The sequence below is a fragment of the Hylobates moloch genome, unplaced genomic scaffold (genome assembly GCF_009828535.3).
Source record: "Hylobates moloch isolate HMO894 unplaced genomic scaffold, HMol_V3 SCAFFOLD_18, whole genome shotgun sequence".
NCBI lineage: Eukaryota > Metazoa > Chordata > Mammalia > Primates > Hylobatidae > Hylobates > Hylobates moloch.
Window position 1 is genome coordinate 60,999,806 of NW_026652293.1, and position 25,067 is coordinate 61,024,872.

Genomic DNA, 25,067 nt, shown 5'->3' on the forward strand with positions numbered 1-25,067 from the left:
GGTGTGAGCCACGTCTGTTTGCCCATCTGCCCATTTGTTTTGGGCTGAATCATGTCCCCCCAACAATGTCACAGGCTGAAGCCATCATCCCCAGGGACTCGGAATGTGACTGTGTTTGTAGAAACGATGTTCACAAACATTAATTAAGTTAAAATGAGGTCATATGGGAGGGCCCTAATTTAATCTGAGGGTGTCCTGAGAAAAAGAAGAAATCTGGACACACAAAAAGACCCCCAGGGGTTCACACAGGGAGGAAAGGCCACGTGAGGGCACGAGGAGAAGGCAGGGGCTGCCAGCTGTGGAGAGAGGCCTCGGAGGAACCAGTCCTGCCCCCTTGATCTCGGACTCCTGCCTCCAGGACTGTGGGAAAATCAGTGTGCTGGTGGCTCAAGCCAGTCGAGGCAGCATTGAAGGACACGTGGGTTGTTTGCAATTGTTGCTGTTACACCTAAAACTGCCATAAATATTCATGGTCAATTTACTGTGTGAACATGCGTTTTCATTTCTCTGGGCCTGGGAGTGTGATTGCCAGGCCATATAGTAACTGCCTGTTCTGTTTTGTAAAAAACTGCCCAGCTGCTTTCCAGACTGGCAGTCCGGTTTCACCTTCCACCAGCAGTGTGTGAGTGACCTGGTTTCTCCACGTCCTCCCCAGCACATGGGGTGGTCACTGCTTTGTAGTTCTCCCTGTTCTGATCTAAGTGTGGTGACCTCATGCTGTGATTTTAGTTTGTATTGCGTTGATGGCCAATACCACCGAACACCTTTTCATGTGCTTACTTGCCATCTGTACATCCTCTTTGGTGAAACGTTTTTTGCCCATTCTCTTTTTTTTTTTTTGGAGATGGAGTCTTGCTCTGTCGCCCAGGCTGGAGTGCAGTGGCACAGTCTCAGCTCACTACAACCTCCACCTCCCAGGATCAAGCGATTCTCCTGCCTCAGTCTCCCAAGTAGCTGGGACTACAGGTGCCCGCCACCACACCTGGCTATTTTGTATTTTTAGTAGAGACTGGATTTTGCCATGTTGGCCAGGCTGGTCTGGAATTGCTAACGTCAGGTGATCCACCTGCCTGGGCCTCCCAAAGTGCTGGGATTATAGGCGCAAGCCACTGCGCCTGGCCATTTTTTTACCCACTTTCTAATTGGATTGTTCATTTAATTCTCATTGTTTAGCATGTCTTTTTTATTTCTTTATTTTTTTGAGACAGGGTCTGGCTCTGTTGCCCAAGCTGGAGTGCAGTGGTGTGATCTTGGCTTACTGCAGCCTCAACCTCCTGGGCTCAAGCGATCCTCCTGAGTCACTGGGACTACAGGTATGAGGTGCCACACCCTGCTAATTTTTGATTTTGTAGAGATGGGATCTCACTCTGTTGCCCAGGCTGGTCGTGAACTCCTAGGCTCAGACAGTCTTCTCACCTTGGCCTCCTAAAGTGCTGGGATCACAGGAGTGAGCCCCCACACCTGGCCTCAGTAGTTACTGTGATACCTACCATATGTCAGATCCAGTCAATTCTCATTATTTGGCAGTAGTTACATCCGTGAAGTCACCAGGATTGCCGAAATAGCAAATTCTCATCCATCACTCAGCAGGGAAATACTGGTAAGGCTCCTGGGAGCCTCTGGTCACATTTTCATCACCTAATCAATGCATAACCTTGCTTTAGGTGTGTTTTGTTTGAAGATACCTGGTTTAACACAGATTGCTGGTGCGTTCATGTGGTGCTCACAGCCTGGGGCACTGTAACTCGTGCTTATGTAACACGATCTTCACCAGGCATGTCACGGCCTTCCTGCACCTAGGACGCCAGATAGCACTTCAGCACTGTGCTGGGAGGCACCTTTAAACAGCGAAATCACCCACAAAAAGCACAAACGTGTGGAAAATGTGGCACCAAATAGACCATGAAATGATGCTTCACAATAAGCCAAAAACCACAGGTAGGGCGCAACCTTCTCCACCCGAGCTGGGAAGGAGTGCATCGGGCCACGCAGAGGTTCTCACTGTGCCGAAGTCCACAGACGACTCTGAACGCTCCCAGAGGATTGATTTCGGGGTTACAAATATATTTGATTGAACAGAATGCACAAATGACAATGGGGGATGGTGTCTGGGTTGCAATATTTTCTTCCTGTCGGCAGGATGTCCTCTAGTCCTCTTCACTGAGGCTTTCACAGAGCAAACGCTGTTAACATTTTGATGAGGTCTAGTTGATTAAATTTCCCTTTTATGGATCATGCTTTAGGTGTAGGCTTTAAGAACTCTGCCTAGGCCTAGATTCTGACCATTTTCTTCTGTTTTTTTTTTTTTTTTTCTTGAGATGGAGTCTGGCTCTTGTCGCCCAGGCTGGGGTACAATGGCGCATGCTCTCAGCTCACTGCAACCTCCGCCTCCCAGGTTCAAGCGATTCTCCTGCCTCAGCCTCCTGAGTAGTTGGGATTACAGGTGCCCATCACCACGGCCCGGCAATTTTTGTATTTTTAGTAGAGATGGGGTTTCACCATGTTGGACAGGCTAGTCTCGAACTCCTGACCTCAGGTGATCCGCCCGTCTTGGCCTCCCCAAAGTGCCGGGATTACAGGCGTGAGCCACCGCACCCAGCCTCTTCTATGTTTTTTCTACAAGCTTTGTAGTTTTATATTTTCCGTTTAAGCCTGTGATCCTTTTTTTTTTTCAGTTGATGCATATTTTTGGGGTATATGTGATAATTTAATACATTCATACAAGTTGTAGAGATCAAACCAGTATACTTGGGGTGTCTTCATCACCTTCACCATTTGCCTTTATGCTAGAAACATTTGAATTACTCTCTTCTAGCTATTTGGAAATGTACAATCAATTATTGTAAACTACAGTCACCCTACTGCTCTCTGAAACAGTAGGTCTTATTCTGTCAAACCATGTATTTGTACCCATTCATCAACTTATCTCTACCTCCCCAACCTCCCTGGCCTCTGGGACCCACTAGTCCCCTCCATCTCCACAAGTTCCACTGTTTCAGCTCCCACATGAAAGCGAGAACACATGATGTTGTCTTTCTGTGCCTGGCTTATTTCACTCAACATAAAGACCTCCAGTTCCAGGCCGGGCACAGTGGCTCATGCCTGTAATCCCAGCACTTTGGGAGGCTGAGGCGGGCAGATCACAAGGTCAGGAGATGGAGACCATCCTGGTTAACACGGTGAAACCCCATCTCTACTAAAAATACAAAAAATTAGCCGGGCGTGATGACACACACCTGTGGTCCCAGCTACTTGGGAGGCTGAGGCAGGAGAATCGCTTGAACCCAGGAGGTGGAGGTTGCAGTAAGCCGAGATCGTGCCACTATAGTGGCACGATCTTGGCTCACTGTATCACCCCAGCCTGGGTGACAGTGAGACTCTGTCTCAAAAAAAAAAAAAAAGACCTCCAGTTCCATTCTCGTTGCTGCTAGTGACAGGATTTCCTTCTTTTTTATGAGTGAATAATGTAGTATACATCCACTGAGTGTAAGTACCATATTTTCTTTTTGTTTGACCTAGAGGCTCACTGTATCATCCAGGCTGGAGTGCAATGGCGATCTCGGCTCACTGCAACTTCCACCTCCTGGGTTCAAGTAATTCTCCTACCTCAGCCTTCCGAGTAGCTGGGATTACAGGCACCTGCCACCATGCCCAGCTAATTTTGTATTTTTAGTAAAGACAGGGTTTCACCATGTTGGCCCGGGTGGTCTCGAACTTCTGACCTGAGGTGATCCTCCCACCTCAGCCTCCCAAAGTGCTGGGATTATAGTTTCTTTATAATGTGCATATAATGATGTGTATAAGTACCATATTTTTAGATATAAGCCATTTTCACTGCAGTGAGATGATACTTCGGTATAGTTTTGATGTGCATTTTTCTGATGATCAGTGATGTTGAATATTTTTCTGTATACCTATTGGTCATTTGTATGTCTTCTTTTGAAGAATGTCTATTTGGATCTTTTGCCCATTTTTAAATCAGATTACTATATATTTTTCCTGTTGAGTTGTTTGAGCTTCTTATATATTCTGGTTATTACTCCCTTGTCTGATGGGTAGTTTGCAAATATTTTCTCACATTCTGTGGGTTGTCTCTTCATTTTGTTTCCTTCGCTATGCAGAAGCTTTTTAGCTTCTTGTTTGCTTTGGTTGCCTGTGCTTTTGAGATCTTACACAGGAAACATTTGCCCACACTGATGTCCTGCAGAGTTTTTCCAATGTTTTCTTCTAGCAGTTTCATAATTTCAGTTCTTAGATTTAAGTCTTTAATCCATTTCGAGTTAATTTTTGTATATGGTGAGAGATAGGGGTCTAGTTTCATTCTTCTGCATATGGATATCCGGTTTTCCCAGCACCATTTATCGAAGACACTGTCTTTTCCCCAGTGTATGTTCTTGGCACCTTTGTCAAAGATGAGTTAGTTGTAAATTGTTGGATTACTATCTGGGTTTTCTATTCTGTTTCATTGGCCTATGTGTCTATTTTTATGCCAGTACCATGCTGTTTTGGTTATTATAACTCTGTAGTATAGTTTGAAGTCTGGTAATGTGCTGCCTCCAGTTTTGTTCTTTTTTCTCAGGATAGCTTTGGCTATCCTGGGTCTTTAGCTGGGTCTTTTGTGGTTCCATGTAAATTTTAAGATTTTTTTTCTATTTCTGTGCAGAATGTCACTGGTATTTTGATAGGGATTGCATCAAATCTGTAAATTGTTTTGGCTAGTACTGTCATTTTAGCAATATTAATTCTTCCAATCCATCTTCAGGGAATATCTTCCCATTATCTGGTGTCCCCTTCAGTTTCTTTCATGAGTATTTTATAGTTTTCCTTTTATAGATCTTTCACTTTGGTAAAATTGATTCCTAGGTATTTTATATTCTTTGTAGCTATTATTATCCATGGGATTGTTTTCTTGATTTCTTTTTCAGATTGTTTGCTATTGGCCATGATCCATTTGGAGGCAACTTTTGCATAAGGTGCAAGGTTTAGGCTGAGGTTCACTTTTTCGCTTTTGTGGCTGTCTAGTTGCTCTGGCACCATTTGTTGAAAGGGCTGCCCTTCTCCACTGAATTGGAGCTGCACCTTTATAGAAAGGAATCAGTCTTGCATGTTTGAGGGGGCTTTTTCTGGGCTGTCTATTCTGTCCATTGATGTGTGTGTCTGTCCCTCAGTGGATGCCACACTGCCCTGTTTCTGTGGCTGTGTACGGTAGGAAGACTCACCAGCAGGTACAGCAATTCCTCCCACTTCCTTCTTTTCTTTCAAGATGGTTTTAGCTGCTGGGGGTGGTGGTGGCTCACACCAGTAACCCCAGCACTTTGGGAGGCTGAAGCGGGTAGATTGCTTGAGCCCAGGAGTTCAAGAGCAGCCTGGCCAACATAGTGAGAACCCGTCTCTACAAAAAAATACAACAAAAACAATAAAAATTAGCCTGGCCTGGTGGCAAACACCTGTAGTCCCAGCTTCTTGGGAGGCTGAGGTGGGAGAATCGCTTGAGCCGGGGAGGTCAAGGCTGCAGTGAGCCGAGATTGCGCCACTACACTCCAGCCTGGGTGACAGAGTGAGACCCTGCCTCAGAAAAAACAAACAAACAAAACAAAAAACAAACAAACAAACAAAACCCCAGAAACAAAAAAATAAATAGTTTTAGCAACTGTTGTGCCTGTGCCTTTCCATATAAATTCTAGAAGTATCTTGTCTATGCCCATGAAAACCCTTGCTGGAATTGTGATAGGAATTGAATTAAGTGTGTAGATCCTTTTGGGGAGAACTGGCTTATTCTGTGAAGTAGGTGATAGTTGTGGCCCCTCATGGCTCCTGTGGCCCTGGTGGAGTCCCAAGATCCATGACACAGTCTTCCTTTTCTTTTAGGCTCCGATTCTTGAAGTGCTACCAGATAGGCAGCGTCCCTATGGGGTCCTTGCCAACAAAGCCCCTCTCTGACCACATTATGGTCTTTAGGTAAGAAAAGGCTGGGGCTGTGTGGCCACGGCTGAACTGGAGTGCCACGTGGCCTCAACAACTCTCAGGATGTCCTCTGGATCCCTGTGTCCTCTGGATCCCTGGCCACATGCCCCAGAGTTGGTCCTCATGCCTCATGGCCCTGCTTATTATTTCTGCACTGGGAGAGCCAACCTGTGGGGCCCAGGCGTTGTGGGCAAGATCATGGTCCCTTCCTTCACCCAGCATTCAGATCAGGGACAATAACAGGCATGGCCATGGTCCAGCAGAGGACCAACAGTTACAGCTGGGAGAATTAATTTAATGTGAACCCTGACCTTCCTCCCCTGACCCTTCTGAGAAATCTCAGAGCAGCGTCTTCTGAACTAGCGGCTTCTCTGGTTCATTTTGCTCTGATACAACAGGATGGGCTTCCCAGGCATGAGTCCCGGACGTGAGTCCCGGGCATTTGGCTGCGTTTCTGAGGCTGTGGTCACCAGGGAGCAGCCACGTTCTCCCGACGAGTCCCTGCAAGTCTGAGCCCAGCTTTGTGGTCTCAGCTCACTCGGGGTCAGTTGAGGAGGCCTCCGGGTGGGGATGCCCCAGTGCCCTTGAGAACGGAGCCCTGTGTGTCTGATGGTGACCATGGGGTGGCATTGAACAGAGGCGTGTCCCATGTGCCTGGCTGGAATGCAAGAAGAAGAGTTCTCAGAATTGATGAAATATGAGAAATTAGTTTAAAAAATTTTTATTTTTAAAAATTGTGGTGAAATACACATAAAAAGTACCCTTTTAAACCATGTTTAAATGTCTCATTCAGTGGTATTCAGCATACCACGGGGTTGTGCAGCCACCACCCATCTCTAGACCTCCTTTGTTTTCCCAGTCTGAAACTGTTCCCATCAAACACCAACTCCCCATACCCTCCTCAGCCCCTGGAACCACCATTCTCTCTTCTGCCCCTGTGACTGTGATGACTCCAGGGGCCTCTTATGAGTGGAATCACATGGGATTTGTCCTTTTGTGTCTGCTGCATTTCATTCAGCATGTTGTCATAGCTTGTGTCAGCATCCCCTTCCTTTTCAAGGCTGAATACTATTCCATCATGTGGGTGGCCCACAGTGTGTTTATCCATTCATCTGTGGGTATACATGTGGGTTGTTTCCACCTTTGGTTACTGTGAATAGTGGTGCTGTAAACATGGATGTGTTAATATCTCTTCAAGACCCTGCTTTCCATTCTTCTGGGCAAGGCTGGGCATGTTGGCTCACATGTGTAATCCCAACGCTTTGGGAGGCTGAGATGGGTGGATCACTTGAGGCCAGGAGTTTGAGACCAGCCCAGGCACCATAGTAAGACTCCATCGCTACAAAAATAAAATTCCTCTGGGTATCTATCCAGAAGTGGAATGGCTGGATTATGTGGGATTTTTGTGTGTCATTTTTTGAGGAACCTCCATACTGTTTTTTGTTATAGCTGCAGGATTTTATATTCCCAGCAGCAGTGTGCAAGCATTCCCGTTTCTCCACATCCTTGCCAATACTTGTTATTTTCTGCTTTTGGATAGTGGCCATCCTAATGGATACGAGATCATTTCTTTTTTATTTTATTATTATTATTTTTTCGAGCCTGGGTTTCACACTATCGCCCAGGCTGGAGTGCAACCTCTGCCTCCCAGGTTCCTTCCTGCCTCAGCTTCTTGAGTATCTGGGACTACAGGCGTGCACCACCATGCCTGGCTAATTTTTGTAGTTTTAGTAGAGACGGGGTTTCACCATGTGGCTAGGCTGGTCTCAAACTTCTGAGCTCAAGCTCACCTGCCTCAGCCTCCCAAAGTGTTGGGATTACAGGTGTGAGCCACTGTGCCCAGCCTGGTACAAGGTGATTTCTCATTGTGGTTTGATTTGCATTTCTGTAGTTATTATGTTGAGCACCTTCCCATGTACTTTTTGGTGGTTTGTGTGTCTTCTCTGGAGAAGTGTTTGAGTCGTTTGCCCGTTTTAAGATCAGATTGTTTGTCATTTTGTTTATCCATTCATCTGATGCCTGGGCTGCTTCCACCTCTTGTCCATTGTGAGTAGTGCTACTCACATCACCTGGGTGGACAGACAGTTCACTCCATTTTCAAGCAGTCACTGACAGTGTCGCAACTGGCCCTCCTCACAGCGTCGCAACGTACTCGAGGCCAAACCCAACCAGCCCAGGAAGGACCCCCGGGTGGTGGCCCATAGGGTGCTGGGTCTGCAGTCTTCCACTGTGGGGCAGGGCGGGGGCACTGTTCGGAAACTGTCCTTAGCAGAGGAAAATGACGCTTTTTTCCCTGCAGTCCCCAATAAGCGTTCTGCTGCAGAGAATGGAGGGCCGCTGCGAGGGGATCCCAAGTGGTGAGGGTTTGCATTCCTCCTGCAGGCACACAGCCTGCGGGCACACGGCCTGCGGACACACGGCCTGCAGCCCGGGCGCCAGGTGGACGGGTCAGCAGAGGCGTTTCTTGGATTTAATTTCCCGTCTGGGAATGGGTTGAGCCCCTTCTGTCCCTCTGTGTATTGACCACACCCGTTTCTTTCCTGTCCCAGGCCTTTCCAAGTCCCTTGTCCTTCTTGCTGATTTTGTAGGCGTTACCTGCGTATCCTTGTCAATTCTGTGTATTGCCTGTATTTTCTGTCAGTAGGAGGCTTGTCTTTCACTTTCTTTAATAGTGTCTTTTGGGACAGGAGTTTTAAATTCCAATGCAATGAACTTTTATTTATTTTTCTTAAGGTTTGTGCTTTTTGTGCCTTGCTTAAAAATTCCTTCCCCGCCCTGACCTCATAATACTAACTTCTAAGACTTCTGTAGTTATATCTTTCTATGAATAAATGAATGAATGAATGAGAGGGTATCGTTCTGTCACCCAGGTTGGAGTGCAGTGGCGTGATTATGGCTCACTGCAGCCTTAAATTCCTGGCCTCAAGCAGTTCTCCCACCTCAGCCACCCAAGTAGCTGGGACCACAGGCATTGCGCCACCATGCCTGGCTAATTTTTGTAGTTTTTGTAGAGATGGGGGTTTGCCATGTTGTCTAAGTTGGTCTTGAACTCCTGGGCACAAGCAATCTCCCTGCCTTGGCCTCCCAGAGAGCTGGGATTCCAGGTGTGAGCCACGGCGCCTGGCCTGGACCTTTCTTCTGTAGATTTTTAATCTACTTGGGGTTGGTGTGGATGTATGGTGTGAGGTGGAAATTAATATTTTCTGGTTGACATAACTACCTGTCCTAACACCATTCACTGAAAGTTCATCTTTCCCCACTGACCCAGGGTGCCATTTTGGTCAGACTCCATGCGTTCACCTGTGTGAGTTTGTTTCTAGACTTATCATTCTGCTCCACCCTGTCTGTCTGCTTCTGTGTTGGTACCGTGATGTCTTAATTACTGTACCATGAGGATCATTCTTAGTAACTGGCATGACGCTATCACAAGCTAAGGTCTTCTTCAAATAACATTTTGACTTATCTGTGTGAATTTTAGAGTCAGCCTGTTTACACACATACTCTTGCACACACACAATAGCATTTTGATCAGCATTGCATTAAATGTGTAGGTCAAGTTGGGGAGAACTGACGTCTTTGTGTTACTGAGTTTTCAAGTCCAAAAACATTGCATATCTCTCGCTTATTTATGCCTACTTTAATTCTGCAAAGTTTGTATAATTTTTCTGCAGTCCTTATATATCTTTCGTCAAATGTACTTATTTAAAATAATTTTAATACTGTGACAAAAGGCATCTTTGCGAAATTGCATTTATCTCATTTTGTGTTACTGATGTTTAGAAATAAATTTGCTAAATTTTAAATGTTCTTAGTAATTATTTTCTATATAGGTAGCTTGGGGCTTTTACTTTAGACAATCATATGATCTTAAATTAATGACAGTTTTGTTTGTTTCTGGTAATCCATAAATGTTTAGTTTTTTTCCCATTCCTTTCTGTGATGGGTCAGGTTAAACAGGGGTGCTGGTGCCTCACTTGGCTCTTGATCTTAAAGGAAAGTTCATCATTGTTTTACCACTTGGTCTGGTGGTTGTTGACATTTCTTGGTAGGTACTCTTTTTGAGGTTGAGAAAGTTCTTATAACTGGAAATCCTAGTTTGCTAAGATTTTTTTTTTTTTTAAATCACGAATGGTTGTTGAAGTTTATCAGTTTTGGGAAGTATGAATTGAAATGATAATTATGTTTTTTGAGGAACTTGTCCATATCACCTGTTTTCAAATTTATTTTTATGACATTTGATACACTTTGGATCTGTGTTCCCACAAATCTCACATTGAAATGTAGTCCCCGGTGTTGGAGGCGGGGCCTGGTAGGAGGTGTTTGGATCATAAGGGCAAATCTCTTTAACACCTAGCTTTGATCCTCTGAACTGGAGTCCTGCATCCTTGAGACAACTCCACACTCATGATGGAGTGAGAATGACAAAGGCAAACAGTACTTCAACATCACCATGGAAACCACTGGGACCTCGGGGGTCATAAGAGGGCCCCAGGGACCCACAGACTGCTAGGATCACACTTTGAGAACCACAGCTCTGCTGCTCTGATCAGCTCCTTATACTTGGGCTCTGTTTAAGATTTCATTTTAAAGTAGGATTCAGGAGCCAGGCTAAAAAGTTCAGGATGAAGGGAGATGCCTGAATCCCAGGCCTGCTGCTCAGTAAGTGTTTGAGGCTGCTCCTGTCCTCAACCCAGCTGGGACCTGTTATTTTTTAACTGCAAATGGGATGTGTATTTGTTGAATAAAATTTAACAGTACAGAAGCACACGGAGTAAAAAGCCTGTCCATTTTCCATCTTCTTGAAGGTCACCATGGTCAGCAGTCTGTGCTCACCTCCAGATGCATCTGTGCGTGCAGATGTAGATATCTCTACTCACACACTTATATCCACACACACCATTTTCAAGTGGCCCTTTTCCCAGCTTAGCTGGGGTTGCACCCTCAATGTTCTGCAGCTTGCCTTTCCATGCTGGGTACAGGTGTCATGATAGTGAATTTTACGTGTCAACTTCACTGGGCCACGGGGTGCCCAAACATTTAGTCAGACATCATTTCTGGTGTATCCGTGAGGATGTTTTTGGAAGAAATTAGCATTTGAGTCAGTGACTGAGTAAAGCAGATTGCTTTTCCAAAGGTGGGTGGGCCTCATCCAATCAGTTGAAAACCTGAATAGAACAGAAAGACTGAGTAAGAGGGAACTGCCCCAATGTTTTGAGCTGGGACGTTGGTCTTTTCCTGCCTTTGGACACAAACTGAGACACTGGCTCTTCCTGGGTCTTGAGTCTGCTGACTTTCAGGCTAGAATGGTACTGTGGGCTCCCTGGGTCTTCAGCCTGCTGACTGCAGATCTTAGGACTTCTCAGCCTCCATAGTCGTGTGAGCCAGTTCCTTATACTCACTCAGTCTATCAGTCTGTCATCTATCTATCAATATCTGTCAGTCATCCATCTCCATCAATGTATCCAATCTATCTAGATCCATCTATCAATCTTCTGTACCTACCTGTCAATCATCTATTTATCATATCTATCCATCCATCCATCCATCTCATGTATCATGTATCTTACTGGTTCGTACAGAACCAATGAGAGACATATCCATCTCCTGTTGTTTCTGTTTCTCTGGAGAATCCAGAGTAATACAGGTGTCATCCCCCATCAGTGCATGAGGGTCCACTGCATTTTTTTCTGTGATTGCCCCCACCTTTGACAGACCTGTCCTGTGATTCATTTGATTCTTCCCTTGGTGATTGAGTTTGTTGCCAGTTTTTTTTTTTCTTTTTCTTTTTCTTTTTCTTTTTTTTTTTTTTTTTGCCACCATCAGCTGTCTTGAATATTCTGTTTTTAAAAACCTTATTTTGTAGAAACAGAGTCTCCCCATGTTGCCCAGGGTGGTCTGGAACTCCTGGCCTTAAGCAATCCTCCTGCCTCAGACTCTCAAAGTGCTGGGATTACAGGCATGAGCCACTGTGCCTGGCCTTGAATAGTCTTGTATCTGTATAGTAGTGCATGGGTAAGAATTTCTGTAAGTCACCTGTGTAGCAGACATCTTTTTCAACATTTGTTTTTGGTGTCGTTTGTTGGATAGTCATTTTACATTTTAATGTAATTAAATTTATTTTTTTCCTTATTTGGGATGTGTGCTTTTTTGGTATGTCTTGTTGAAGAAATACTTGCTTGAAAATGTTCTCAATTGTATCCTCAAAGTGTTTGTTTTGCTTTTTTTTCCAGTTGAGTTTTAAAATTCATCTCAGCTTAATTTTAAAAAATTCCATCCCCTACTCCCCCCACAGACCCTGGCAACTATCAGTCTACTTCCTGTTTTTACGGATTTACATATTCTGGATATTTCATATAAATGGAACCATACAATATATAGCCTGCTGTGTCTGGCTTCTTTCGCTGAGCATAATGTTTTCAAGGTTCATCCATTTTGTAGCGTGGATCAATACTTCATTCCCATCTGTGGCTTACTAATATTCCATTGCATGAATATACCATATCTTGCTTATCCATTTGTCTGTTGATAGACATTTGGGTTGTTTTCATCTTTTGACTATTGTAAATCATGCTGCCGTGGACAAGCAAGCACGTGTAAATTTTTGTGTGGACATATGTTTCAATTCTCTTGAATATTTATCAAGCAGTAGAAGTGATGGATTATATGGCAACTCCATGTTTAATCAGCTTGAGTTTCATGTATGGCATTGTATTTATTTCCTACGTCTGTTGTAATAAATAACCACAAATTGAATGGCTTAAAACAATAGACTTTATTCTTCCATAGAGGTCCGAAATCAAGGGGTGGGCAGGGTCATGGTCCCTCCAGAGGTTCCAGGGACGATCCTTCCTTGCCTCTTCCAACTCTCAGTGGCTCCAGGTGCCCCTGGGCTTGTGGCCACATCCCTCCCGTCTCTGCCTCTGTCTTCACATGGCCACTCTCTTCCTGTGTGTCTCTGTATCATCTCATCTCTGTGTATGTCTGTCTCTGTGACTAAATTTCTCCTCCTTATGAGGACACCAGTGGTTGGATTAGGGCCCACCCTGAGGACGGCATCTTAACTTGATTGCATCTGCATAGCCCGTCCCTCAGTAAGGTCCCATCCACAGGTTCTGGGAATGAGGAGTTCAACATATCTTTTTGGGAGGACACCACTCAACCCATAATAAGTGTGAAGTAGTACTCCAGTTTTATTTCTTTTTAGAAGAAATAAAAGATATCTTGTTATCCAGAACATTTTTCTCACTCCTCCACAGGGACACCTTGGTATCTGAATGTGTGAGGGCCTGTTTCCAGGCTCTCTTTACTTTCGTTGCCCTGTTTTTCTAACCCCGAGTGACTGTCTTAATTACTACAGCTTCCTGAGTAGGTTCTTAGCACATTCAAGAGTCAATGCTTAGAGAGTAGAGACTGTTTCTTGCTGGGACCGTTTTCTCTGCACACTGTCCTTAGTGGCCTGTTCTTTTGACTCTTCTAGATGTGCTAGCCCTGGCGCTGGCTGCTGAAGAGCTAGCAGTGGCCACATGGGATCCCTGGACAGCTTAGTGGTGTGCCCTACAAATGACTCTGTCCAGGGCATCTCCCAACACAGCAGTGGGACAAGAAGACAATGACGGGATGTTGCACGAACTGACTCTCAGAACCCAATGTCCAGGAGAACATGAATTGGGATCTTGAAGTTCTTCAGAAAGATCAGAGTGGGCAGTGGCTCTGAGTCACTCTGTAGCAGTCATGGCAGTGAGAAGAGCCACTCTCTAATCATAATGGAATTGCAAGATTGCCAAATTAAGTCACCCAGTTAATTGTGGCCCTTAATTTTACTCTAGGAATCTGTGCTGTCCTAATCTTAGCATTTCCAGGGAGACATGGCAGCTGTTGGGGCAGGAGGAATCACTGTGTTCCATGTGACCACCAGGCTCTACAGGCTCTAATTTTAAATTATGACAGGGAGAGAGAAGGCTGAGAACCATGCTGCTGACACTGAGACAAGGGTTCCCAGAGGTTCATTTTCCCTGGACATGGCAAAAAGACTTTGCACAGCCTTTTCAAAGATTTGGCAAATACTATGGGCCAATTTTTATATGCATTTTCTGGCATTTATTTCAGTGGATGCAGGATAGATTATTAAAATTCCTGCACTTCACATTTTTAAAAATCCTTTTTTCGAGACAGAGTCTTGCTCTGTTGCCTAGGCAACAATATCCCAGTCCTCACCAGCAGGTGGTTTAAAGCATCTTTCAGAATTTGAAATCAGTTTTAATGATGGTCACTAACATGAATCATGTTAACATAATTTTAAGCATGTTGTACTTAATGTTCTGACTGAGATTTTTTAAAGATTCTGTTTTAATTGCTGTTTTGGTGAGAAGAAATGATTCAGGAGGTCTGTGCTTTGTTACCTGTACCCACATGGTGCTCAAGGTTGGGTAAGGGAAAGATAAGCAGTTAAACACACAAAGGTAGGAATTCCAGATCATCAGAGTCATTTAATTTTCTTTTGGACAAGAAACGTTTACATGCTGAATCACTCTGCCTTTTTTTTTTTTATCCCCTTGTCTCCTGGTATCCATTGTTTCCAGTGAGAAATCAGCTGTTAATCTCAGTGGGCTGCCCTTGTATGTGAGGAGCTGGTTTTCTCGTGTATGTTGGTGTGCCTAATGATGTCCCACATTTCTTTAAGGCTCTGTTCATTTTCTTCATTCTCTCTGTTTTTTAGATTGCAGAATCTCTATCAGTCTATCCTTAAGTTCTGACTCTTTTTTTTCCCTGCCAGTTAAAAGCCTACCATTGAGCTTCTCTATTGAGTGTTTTATTTCATACATTGTACTTTTCAACTTCAGAATTTCCATTTGGTTGTTTTTATAATTTCTGTTTCTTTATTCTGTATTTGATGAGACATCATCATCGTACCTCCCTTTGCTTCTTTAAGTATGGTTTCCCTAAGTTCTCTGAACACATTTATAATAGCTGCTTTGAAGCCTTTGCAAAGTCCAACATCTGGATCCTCTCACAGTTTATGTTGTCTCTTCTCCCTCTCCCTCCAGTATGGGTCATACTTTCCTGTTCTTTACATGCCTCGTAATTTTAATTTTTGTTGAAAACTGGATATTTCAGGCAATATATTGTATCAACTCTGGATTCTGATTCAATTCCTCCCCTCTCTTGGATTTCTTTTTCAATTGTTTGCTTATGTATTTGTTTAGTGATACATAACTGGGTATTTATCCAAAGGAAAGGAAATTAGTATATCAAAGGGCTTCCTGCCCCCCCATGTTTATTGCAGCAGTATTCGTAATAGCCAAGATGTGGAACCAACCTAAGTGTCTACCAGTGCCTGAATGGATAAAGAACATGTGGCATATATACACAATGGAATATAATGCAGCCATCAAAAAGAATGAAATCATGTCATTTGCAGTAACATGGATGGAACTGGAGGTTATTATGTTGAGCGAATAAACCAGGCATGGGGGTCATTTTGACCCAGTCTTTGAGGTTCGTTCTGACCCAGGACATTCTTCTTAGCTGTGTCCTGCTGAAGTTCCTCTGGTGAACTAGCTGGCCTGAGGTTGAGCTTGTTGGTCTTAGGTAAGAGGAACAGTTGTTTTCAAGAGCACCCTTAGGGTTGAACTTCCTTTCCCATGTGCTGTTTCAAGTAAAGTCAGTTCCTATGGGGAGCGCTTTAGAACTTTCTGTTCTTATGAACTTCTTTTCCCCTTTGGCAAATCTTGGAGTCAGTTTTCTGGGCAGTGGCAGCCTGTGGTCTTCTTGGTTTGCATCAAAGACCAGATATACATGTCCTATGATTCCACCGACCCTGAACTGTTCCAGTAACCCAGCTGTGGAGTATCTGACTGGGAGCTCCATGACAAGGCTTGGTGATGTGCAGACTCGGTTTCCAGTAAGATTCTGCAACTATTTTTCTAAAGACACACACATACCTGTTTGAGCTGGAGCCAGGCATGGCTGACTTCCCCACAGAAGGGATAGGGCTGGGTGTCACTAAAGGCCAGGCCCTCTGCTCGTGAGGCTCTCACACCATCTTAGGAGTGAAGCTGATGGGCATCTCAGACTTGGCTTTCTCTGGCACAGGTAGGATTTAAAAATGAGGCATAGACTTTTCCTATGCATGTGTGACATGCTAGACATATGGCCTTTAAGACCACATTCAGGTCCGGGTGTGGTGGCTCATGCCTGTAATCCCAGCACTTTGGGAGGCTGAGGTTAGGCAGATCATGAGGTCAGGAGTTTGAGACCAGCTTGGCCAATATGGTGAAACCCCATCTCTACTGAAAATACAAAAATTAGCTAGGTGTGGTAGCATTCATCTGTAGTCCCAGATACTCAGGAGGCTGAGGCAGATTTGCTTGAACCCAGGAGGTGAAGGATGCAGTGAGCCTAGATTGCACCACTGCACTCCAGCCTGGGCAACAGAGCGAGACTCCATCTCAAAAACGAAACAAAACAAGACAAAAACCAAAACAAACAAACAAAAAAACACATTCAGAAACCATCAAGGAGATTAAAAGAGGCACAAATACTTCAAAACCAAGGTAATTACCGACCCTGTCTGCTGAAGCAACATACAGTGGCATTGTGAAGAAATGCGCTCACTGCAGCAGAAAGCCACTTCCTTACCGAGTCCCATCCTCGGGGATGGGTTTCCCAGCGCTCCTGCACTCAGGTCTCACGTGTCTGTCCCCAGATCTGCTCTTTTCATTCATGATGAAAACTCTGCAGGGTTCTGACCACAGGCTCGCCTTTGCAAAGACAATGTGATTTTCCTTCTAAAGCTCAGCCAGAGCTACCCCTGTGCTTCAGAGGAACTGGTCCCAGCCTTGTGATCGGTGGGCACGGAGTCCTGGCATGCCGAGCCCTTGCCGTGTTGTGATTGGTTGTCTCAGTGGCTAGCTCTTCACTTTCCCTCATTCTTCTTATTGCGTTAAAATACAGAGAACACAACATTTACCGTTTTGACCATTTTAAGTGTCCAGTTCAGTGGCATTAAGCGCATTCATGTGGTTGTGCAGCCATCACCATCACCCATCTCCAGAGCTTCTTCATGTTCCAAACCTGACAATCTCTCCCCATGACACACCAATCCCCATACCCCCACCCGAGCCCTGGAACCCCCATTCTACCCTCTGTCTCTGTGGGCATGAATCCTCTGGGGACCTCACAGGAATGGAATCAGTCTTTGTCTTTCTGTGCCTGGCTTATTCACTCAGCATAATGTCCTCAAGAATTATCTCTATTGTAGATGTTACAAATGTCCTGCTTTTAAAAGCTGAATTAAAAATAAACTGAAAGCCTGGCGCGGTGGCTCCCACCTGTAATCCCAGCACTTTGGGAGGTCAAGGTGGGTGGATCACCTGAGGTCAGGAGTTCAAGACCAGCCTGACCAACATGGTGAAACCCTGTCTCTACTAAAAATACAAAATTAGCTGGGTGTGGTGGCGCATGCCTATAATCCCAACTACTTGGGAGGCTGAGGCAGGAGAATCGGTTGAACCAGGGAGGCGGAGGTTGCAGTGAGCTGAGACTGCACCATTGCACTCCAGCCTGGGCAACAAGAGTGAAACTCCATCTCAATAAATAAATAAATAAATAAATAAATAAAATAAACTGAATAGCTGTCCTTTGTGTGTATCCACCACCTTTTGTTCATCCACTCATCTGTTGATGGACACTTGGGTTGCTTCCAGCTCTTGGCTGTTGGGAATAGTGCTGAAATAAATATGGGTGGGCCGGCTGTGGTGGCTCACATCTGTAACCCTGGTGCTTTGGGAGGCTGCAGCAGGAGGATCACTTGAGCCCAGGAGGTCAAGACCAGCCTGGGCAACATGGTGAGACCCTGTCTCTATTAAAAAATGTTTTAAAATTAAAAATAAAATGTGTGTACAAATATCTTTTCGAGACCCTGCTTTCAATTCTTTTGGGTGCATACTGATAGATGGAATTGCTGGGTCACATGGGGATTCTATATTTAATTTTTTAGGAACCATCATACTGTTTTCCACAGCGGCTGTGCACCAACTCTTTATTTTAATAAACCTTCTACAATGTAAAGGTGAAATAAATGATCGTATTTAGTAATTGTCATTTATTTCTCTACAATTTTCCTTATCTAAAAAGGTAGCATTTTCCATTTTATTTCCCATTTTTGGTGTGACTTTGCCTAATTTTGGAATAGATGATTTTAAAAATATATTTTGTCACCATAGAATAGATTTTTTTTTTTCAGCACAAACTGAAAAACCAAGAGCTTCTACCCCTTGGTCTTGAAATAGAAACAAAATGGACAAAACCATTTCAAATCAGGAGAACAAGAGAATTGAAATAAGAGATCTTTTCCTCCATAATAGCATATCTTGTTGTCAGACCAGCTTTACAAAGTAGCCTAACGTGTGATCTAAAGAGGAATGTGCTGAGGTAGGCCCAGGAGAAAAATCCCAGGAAGACAAAGGCCCTGTTATTTTTATGGTGCAATTTAATACACATGAATAACTTTGTAAATTAGGTGTTTTTCAAAATAGCTTTAGTCTGTTTCTAATATATAAGGAAAATAACTTTCTTTTGTTTTATGCTACCTAAGTGTGTGGTGTCTATCCATTATGTTACTAGGGTACATGTTCACTGTAGCTATTCATGATAGCCAAGATATGGAATCAACTTGAATGTCCAAGAAAACATGTTACATATACACAATGGAGTATTATTCAGCCATCAAAAAATGAGATCCTGTCATTAGCAGCAACGTGGATGGAACTGGAGGCCATTATGTTAAGTGAAATAAGCCAGGCACAGAAAGGCAAATATGACATGTTGTCATTCCTATGTGGGAGCTAATTTGCACTATGTAGACATATATCAAAACATCACATTGTACACTTTAAATATGTATAATTTTTATTTGTTATGCATGAGTAAAGCTGGGATTGGGGATGTGATGGTATAAAAACTAACTCTCCTCTCTACTTGTGCAAGTGCAAGATTCTCATCTGGGCAGTTGTCTTCAGATTTTTTTGTGTCCTCCTCAAGAATGTTTAGCCTCTTACAGTGAAAAAAAAAAAAAAAAAAAAAAAAAAAGCTAAACTCGAGACTATGTTTGGGTTTCACCAGTTCTCACTCATGTTGATTTCATGGAGGTAGAGCGTTGAATGATGGTTACCAGGGGCTGAGGAGGGAAGCGGGAAGGGAGATGAAGAGAGGCTGGTTAACGGGTAGAGACACACAGTCAGAGAAAATGAATCAGTTCTAGTGTTTAGTAGCATGGTAGAGTGACTGTAGGTAACAATAATTCATCATATATAGTTGACCCTTGAACAACATGGGTTTGCACCACTGGGTCCACTTATATGCAGATTTTCTGGAACCAAATGGAAGGGAACCAACAGTGTTCTCGGGATGTCAAACCTGGTGTATAGGGAGGGCCGGCTTGTCCTATACTTGGGTTCCACAGGGCCGACTGTAGAACTTGAGTATGCACAGATTTTGGTATATGTGGGGGTCCAGGAACCAGCTTTCCGTGTATGCTTCAAAATAGCTAGAAGAGAAGATTTGGAGTGTGAAGAAATGATCAGTGTTTGAGGGAATGGTGTCATAAACCCTGACTTGATCATTACACATTGTAGACAGGCATCAGGACATCACATGTGCCCTGTAAATATGTACAGTTATGTATCAATAACAAGCAAGTAAAATTAAAACAATAACTTACTGGGGTAGCAGTCAGATTTACTTGCTCCAAGTAGATTTTACTTTGCTCCTGATATGTTACTAGAGAAAGTTTACTTTGAAGTAGTGTATTTGTAAGCAACCCAGCTGCAATGAAAGGAGGTATTTCCATTAAAATATGACAGCATGACTTACAGAAGCCTTTAATTATAATTCACCATTTCTGGCCAGGCACAGTAGCTCATGCCTGTAATACCATCACTTTGGGAGGCCGAGGCGGGATGATTGCTTGAGCCCAGGAGTTCAAGACCAGCCTGGCAAACAGGGAGGCCCTGTCTCTTAAAAAAAAAATAAATAAATAAATTAGCCAGGCATTGTGGCTCACACCTGTTGTTCTAGCTACTCAGGAGTCTGAGGAAGGAGGATCATGAGCCTGCGCAGTTAAAACTGCACCACTTCACTCCAGCCTGGGTGATAAGATTATGTCTCAAAACAAAACAAAACAAAAAGGCTACATCACATTGTACACTTTAAATATAAACAATTTTTGCTTGTCAATTATAACTCAATAAAGCTGGGGCAGGTAGGGGACACGGCAGTACAATAAAAATTCCTCACCTATCTGCTTGCATAAATGCAAGCAGATTTCCATCTGGGCAGCTTTTTTCAAACTTTTGGCAGTTGCATCCTCACAACTGCCTTATTAATTACATAATATTTAACCCCTTATGCTTAAAAAAAAACAAACCCCACAAAACTACAGACTTCATCAGTCTTTGCACTAATGTCCTTTTGTTAAGGAAGAATCTCCTTCAGGGTGGGACAATGCACTTAGCAGTCACATCTCTGTGGCCACAAAGGCTGCTTCTCATTTATACCGGGAGAAACGTTGCCAGCACAGCCGCTGTGTAGGCTTAAGCAAGTTGTTTTCACCCTGTGAGCCTCAGGCCCCTCTTCTATAAGATGAGAAAACACCCTTGTTTGGGAATATCTAATAAAATACTGACATGAAAAGGCCTTATGAACGCAAAAGCGTGACACACCTGTGTGTTCTCTCGGTGCTGCTGGGAGTGTGTGTTTGCTGAATGTGTGTCATCTACAAGCTGGTCAAGGATGGAAAATGCCTTCCCTCCTAACATTCAGAAGGGAATGAAAACCCTCTTTCCTCCTAGAATACAGAGGAGGAAAGAACTTCATCTTTACACCCAAGCCAAGACACCAGAGATTCTTGACATGTTCAGATACGACTCGGGGATCATAAAATGTTCAGGAAACCCTGCAGAACTGACTTACAGTTTTTTTTGCCTATAGTTCATGGGCACCCAGGGCCCAGCCACCCCATCGCCTGGGCAGCAGGTGCAGGTCTGAGGCCTCTGGGCCCACCATCCCCCAGGCCTTGGGAGGTGGCTGTGAGAACACCCCCTTCAGTTAAACTGCACCCAGGATACCAGCCCACCCAGCTGTGAAAGCTCCTGGGAGGAGGGCTCATGGCGGGACATCCCTGTGGAAGCTGGCAACTTAAGGGACACAGTGACATTTGCTTTCCTCAGGAAATTGTGTCTGCTCCTCCTCCACCTGTACCCCTTTGAACAGACAGCAGCTCCATGAAAGTTCTCTTTGCAGTGGATTCCAGCCAGGAATAGGCAAGGTCCATGGCCAGCCACTGCGTCCTGTGGCCTCCCGTGGTGTGAAGGACACCCAGGGCGCAGTGCCTCTAGAAGCTCTGTAGGGTGAATATCTCACTGTCTTCAACAAATACATTGCAGGGAAATAAGGAACAATAGGGGTCCTGTGAAGGAGGCAGAAAATCCAGCCTGATGGCTGGCAGTGGTGTTTGGAGATGCAGCGGAGCAGGCAGCAGTGAAGAGGGTCAGGAGGGGAGGGCAGGCCGCTCCTGGAGGCTGTGGGGGCATCGCTTCTCCCAGGTCCAGGAGGACCTGCAAGGGGCTGGCCCGCACAGCCGTTTTCTCTGCACCCTCCACGGCCCTGTCCTGGAGAGGGTGGGCATGTATTCGAGCACACACAATGCACACACACTTCTGCATGGCTGGGGCAGCTCAGGGCCAAGCTCCTGGTGGGGGAGTGGGCTCTCCTTCCAGCCTTTCCTTTCTCCCTGGTGCTGTGGTCTGAATGTGTGTCCCGGAGATTCACACGTTGAAATGCTCACACCCAAGGTGACAGGATTAGAATGTGAGCTTTTGGAAGTGATCAGTCATGAGATAAGGCTGCAGAATGGCATGACCGTTACTCCAGAGACCCCTCGCCCTCTTTCTGATTGAGGATGAGAGATGTTGGCCATTGCCCGGAAGAGCCTGAGGTACCCTGTGAGAACACATAGAGGCCTGGCACTGGATCAGGGATGGGGGGAAGCCTGGAGGCACACAGCAGATTCTGAGCACTCCCATCTTCCCCACCCTCCCTCCTGCCACAGCCTGAGCTGTCCTCCTGGGCCCAGCTCCAGACCCTGTCCGGCCGGCCCCTTCTTTGGCTCCCTGGTGCTGGTAGCTGGGGCCCTGTTGGCAGCACACCTCAGGATAAGTGCCCCCAGGTGCAGGTTGCAGGGTCCAGCCTCACATGCCACTCTGGCTCCCTCCTCCCTCCATGGAGGCCCCTGTGGGTAGAGCCTTGGCTCCTCCTCTGGACCTGGGCCCTTCCTGGAAAGGCACAGGGCTCCCACTGGGTGGCCCTCTCTGGCTGCTCTTTCCCCGGTTGGGCCTGCCCAGTGCCCGGTCCACACTTCTTCCTGGCCAGGGCCGTGGGGACGGGGCCAGCCCCTCTTGGGTATGAAGCAGGGTGCCATCAGCATCCCCTCGCCAGGGCTGGTCCCTCCCCGGGGCAGGTTGGGTTCTCACAGGACACTCCTGTGCTCCCATGTAAGGATGACTCTGAGACCCAGCTGAGGGTTCCAGGAGGGCCCCGGGTGGGCAGCGGCTTGCCACAGGCCTGGGCCTGGCCAAGCAGGGTGCACCAGGCTCCTGCCCCCATCCCTCCACCGCTGGCCCTCAGGTGGGTGCTGGGTCCTTCTAGGGGGTGGTCCTGGGTCCCCTCTGGGGGCAGTACTGGGGCTGCCTCAAGATCCATCCTGGGCTCCCCTGGGGTGGTCCCTTGTCTCCCTCAGAGCCTTCCTGGGTCCCCCAGGCTCCTTCCTGCCCCACACGCCAGGATGCTGGTTTGAGGCGGGGAGCAGGCCAGCTACGGCCCCTGGCCGGCATCACTGCTAAGGACACAGGGTCCCCCCCATCCCTGGCTGTGGTACCCGGCCCGCATCACTGCTAAGGACAAGGGTCTCTCCATCCCTGACTGTGGCCCCTGGCCTGCATCACTGCTGAGAACACAGGCAACCCTGGCCTCCATCACTGCTGAGGACACAGGCAACCCTGGCCTCCATCACTGCTGAGGACACAGGGTCCCCCCGTCCCTGGCTGTGGCCCCCAGCCTGCATCACTGCTGAGGACACAGGTGTTCCCTGTCCGTGGCCGTGGCCCCCAGCCTCCATCACTGCTGAGGACACAGGTGTCTGTTCCCCATCCCTAGCCGTTGCCCCCCGGCCGGCATCACTGCTGAGGACACAGGGTCCCCCGTCCCTGGCTGTGACCTCTGGCCTCCATCATTGCTGAGGACACAGACGTTTGTCCCCCACTCCCTTGCTGTGGCCCCGAGCATCTGCCCTTTGCCTCCCACAGGGCCGAGGGTGAAACTGAATCTGGGACAGTGACACCCAGGCTATTTTGGAGCTGGGCTGGGCCGGCCTGGCCGGCACAGGGGGTGGAGTGGGGGCGGGCCCAGGCTTCTCCAGCTGACAGTGTCCGCCTGTCCTTTTGTCCCCGTCCAGTTTGAGGAGCGGCCGGAGTGTGGGCTGCTGGTAGGCAGCCTGCTGGTCCTGGGCCCTCAGAGGGAGGTGAGACCCGGCAGCCCCTGCCTCCCAGCCTGTGCCCCCAGCCTGCGTGCTGCCCAGAGCCCCCATAGAGAGAGGTGAGGAGACAGAGCCGGGCAGGGTGGGGGCCATTCTGTGCCCTGGAGGGTGGCTCTACTAAAGGTCACGTCTGGGGAGTGGGGAAGCCTTCAGGGTCTGGCCACAGTACAGCTCCCTGTGGTGGGGCTGGGGTTCCAGCCTCTGCTCCCTCTGAGCCCCAGAGCTGGGCCCCTCACATGGGAATTGAGCCACTAGGCTGGCCTGGGGCTGTGGGGTAGCTGGGGCGGTGCCCTACACCCACCATCCCCTCTACCCCGGAGTTGACCCTCGCTCAGAGAGCGGCCTGGGGGTCCGGCTGGCCCTGCCCCCAGCACTGCTGAGATAGATGCCCGCTGACAGCTGGGGCTATTTTGGGCCTGTTGGCTCAGCGGCGGAGGGGACAGCCAGAGGGGCGCTGACACTTGACTCCAGGAAAGAATTTCTCCAGAACGCTTGAAGCCTCCCGTGGGGTCTAAGGTGAAGCACAGCCCTGGGGCGCTGCCCTTGGAACTTCATGCTAGAAGGGCACGGGAGCACAGGCTGCCCAGGTTGCCTGTCAGTGTAGGGGTGGGGAGGGCCAGCGAGGTGGCGCCCTGGGAGCTGCCTCCCACTCTGGACTCTTCCGTATGATGGTCCCGGGCCCCTGGAGGACCAGAGTGGCAAAGTTCTGCAACAGTCAGGGTGGGCGGCTGTGGGCAGGGCCTGTCACCCGGCGCATGGTTGTGGGGGGGGGGGGTCCCACAGGGTTGGAGTGAGGCCTCAAGGGGCTGAGGAGCCCAAGTGTGGTCCATGGTGGGTAAAAGACTTTCCTGGGAGGCTGAAGTCTCCCCCTCCTGGGGAAGCTCGTGGGGTGCCCAGACCCAAAATGTGGCAGAGAAAAAAGACAGCCTCTGCAGATGTCCCAGTGCCCGATGGATTCCTGGGAGCCCCACGGGTGACTGTGGTGGCCCCCTTCCTGCTCGGCCTGTTTCCTCATCTGTGATACGAGTTGTCAGGGAGGAAGATGACTCCTGAACCCTCAAGTGTCCTTGCTTGGCGAGCCCCTCTCTGGCCCTAGGCCTGCTGACTGGTGGGGACGCCTCCTGACGGGGCTGCCATGAGCCCCCCAGACCCTGCAGTCGGCCCCCCAGACCCTGCACCAGGTGACAGAATGCAGGGCCATAGTGCCGTCCCTGGCAGCTGATGAGGACCTCAGTGTCTACCCGCTCTTCCCAGGCCAAGGTCAGCCTGTGCACCTCTGTCCCTTCAGCATGGGCAGTAACGGGAGCTCCCTGACCTGTCCGGTCCTCTAGGCCCAGAGAGGCTACCCACACATGCTGCCTCATCTGTTCCACTGTGACCCTGGCAGGGCCAGCTGGGGATCTGGGTGTGGAGGAGGCTGGGGGAAAGGATGCCCCGTTCTGCTTTTGGGGAACCCACAGACCTGCTATATAATTTTTTTTTTTTTAAGAGACTGGGCCTTGCTCTGTCACCC

General features: G+C 47.0%; 1 long non-coding RNA gene across 1 annotated transcript; it reads right to left on the minus strand.

Moving 5' to 3' along the window:
* Positions 1-19,042: 19,042 nt before the first annotated feature.
* Positions 19,043-22,228, minus strand: LOC116457237 (uncharacterized). The gene is made up of 3 exons (XR_004244977.2): positions 19,685-22,228; positions 19,381-19,510; positions 19,043-19,141 (listed from the first exon to the last, which is right to left on the minus strand). It is a non-coding gene; the product is annotated as an uncharacterized LOC116457237 (long non-coding RNA).
* Positions 22,229-25,067: the final 2,839 nt, after the last annotated feature.